This window comes from Bison bison, unplaced genomic scaffold (genome assembly GCF_000754665.1).
Source record: "Bison bison bison isolate TAMUID 2011002044 unplaced genomic scaffold, Bison_UMD1.0 scf7180017864145, whole genome shotgun sequence".
Lineage (NCBI taxonomy): Eukaryota > Metazoa > Chordata > Mammalia > Artiodactyla > Bovidae > Bison > Bison bison.
The window spans coordinates 8,696,533-8,698,906 of NW_011494717.1; the positions used below are offsets into that span (position 1 = coordinate 8,696,533).

The window sequence follows — 2,374 nt, forward strand, 5'->3', positions numbered from 1 at the left end:
GACTTCCAGGGAAATAGGAAGTGCCACCTGAAGACGTTTAGATACTGTGTGTGATGAAAATGATTAGTGAGGGTGGATACTAATAATGATGCGTCAGCCAACTGAATTCAAACTAAAGGGAAGGACCAAGTTCTGTTGTTTGATAAATTTTAACCCTTTGTAAAAACCTTTTCCTGTTCGACATCAACTCATTTTTATGTAAACATTGAAATAAAGCTTATCTATGAATACATTTAAAGTTCTTGTCAGGGTGTTATTAATCAGAAGATTATGCATGCATGCATGCAAAGTCGCTTCAGTCATGTCCAACTCTGTGCGACCCCATAGACAGCAGCCCACCAGGCTCTGCTGTCCACAGGATTCTCTAGGCAAGAATACTGGAGTGGGTTGCCATTTCCTTCTCCATCAGGATTATACTCTTCCTCTAATTTTCTTAAAATTGACACTTCTCTGCTCTCCTAAAATTGTACTAACCAGGACCCCACTGCAACACATGGTCACATGTCACATTCAAATGCCAGGCAGGATGTGTGCTCAGCACCACAGAGTAACATGTATAGTAATCATACAATAACCTGAGAATCTGATGTTACAATTTACTATCAACTTTGAGCTCTTACATAGCTGATGTTGTTGGAGTTTCGTTTTTTGTTTTCCCTACTTTCTGGGTGATTTCACCAACATCATTTTCTAACCTTTCCAGTGAGGTTTTTATTTATGCTTTCACATTTTTTAATATCCAAGAACTCTCTTCATTGCAGTGCTCAGGCTTCTCATTTCGGTGGCTTCTCTTGTTGCAGAGCACAGGCTTTAGGCCCACGGGCTTCAGTAGTTGTGACGCACAGGCTTAGTTGCTCTGTGGCATGTGGGATGGGCTCTCCCCAGAGCAGAGGCTGAACCCATGTCGCCTGCATTGGCAGGCGAATTCTTATCCACTGTACCACCAGGGAAATCCTAGTTCTAGAATTTTTTGATTCTTCTCAAAATTGTCATGTCCCTTTTTATAATTTCTAGCTCCTTGTCGAAAATGTCGACATTTATATCCTTTAACATAGAAAGTAAGTTGCTTTGCAGACTATGTCTGTAACTCTCGTAGACTCCCTATGAATCTGTTTCTATTTATGGCTTCTATTGATTCTTGCTCATTTTTTTTTTTCTCTTTGGTGTTGATTACACATGATTGTATGCCTGACACATCTATATGGGGAAATAATTTGAGGCCTAGAATGGTATCTTCCTCTAGAGAGGATTGGGTATTTTTTTTTCTACAGGTGCCTAGAGGCAGTAAACATTCAGAACCACCTTCAGCCCAAGATTTTCTGAACCACCCAGATGATTCAAAGCCAAGGAGCTGTGTAGAAATCGCTTCTCGGGTGGTGGCAGGTGGGATTCAGGATGGGGGGACACATGTATACCTGTGACTGATTCATGTTGATGTATGAAAAAACATCACAATACTCTATAAAGTATTTATCTGCCAAGTGAAATTAATTTTTTTTTTAATTGCTTCTCATTCACTTTATTCCCAAGGTACAGGCAGCCCTCCAAAGTCAATTTATCACTCTTACCTTAGCAGGCCTGTACTTCAGCCTTGTCTCCCTAACTCCACAAGGTTACCAAAAGCATAGCTCATTCCTCAGCTACATCCCACGGGAAAATGTTAGGCCTAATCTGCTATTAAACGCATCTCTAGATTTCCATCCTCTCTTTGATCTTGGATCAATAGTTTCTAATAATCTACCTTGTTAGCAGTTTAATGCTTTTAAGAGCAAAAATATATTTGTCCAACTTTTTCTTTGTCTTCAGTAGGAGAGTGGTCCAAATGACTACTGGCATAAAGACCAGATAGACCAATGGAATAGGATGGGGGGCCTATAAGTAAACCCTTGAATATGTGGTCAAATGATTTTTGACAAGGGTGCCAAGGCCATTAAATGGGGAAAAGAGGTTTTCCAACAAATGTTTCTGGAAAAACTGGATATCCCCATGCAAAGAATGAAGTTGAAACCTTACCCACCACCATATAGAAAAGTTGACTCAAAATGGACCAAAAGCTTAAATATAAGAATGTCAATTACAAAACTCTCAGAAGAAAACAGGGGAAAAAAGGGTTTTTTTAAAGACAAAAAACATTAAGAAAGAAAAAAAAATAGGGCAAATACTTCACAACATTGGATTTGGCAATAATTTCTTGGATATGACACCAAAGGTACAGGCAAAAGAAAAAAATGAACATATTTGACTATGAAAATTAAGGATTTGTGTGCAATCAATAGTGAAAAGGCAGAATGAGCAAGTATTTGTTACATATATGCTAAGTCTCTTCAGTTGTGTCCGACTCTCCTTGACTCTATGGACTATAGCTCACCAGGCT

General features: G+C 39.0%; 1 protein-coding gene across 1 annotated transcript in view; it reads left to right on the plus strand.

The window, feature by feature from the left end:
* CENPA (centromere protein A) overlaps positions 1-1,449 on the plus strand; it is a 7,642-nt gene extending 6,193 nt beyond the window's left edge. Inside the window, exon 5 of the mRNA XM_010840601.1 lies at positions 1,272-1,449. The gene's annotated coding sequence lies outside the window, so the exon portion shown is untranslated. The remainder of the gene's footprint in view (positions 1-1,271) is intronic.
* Positions 1,450-2,374: the final 925 nt, after the last annotated feature.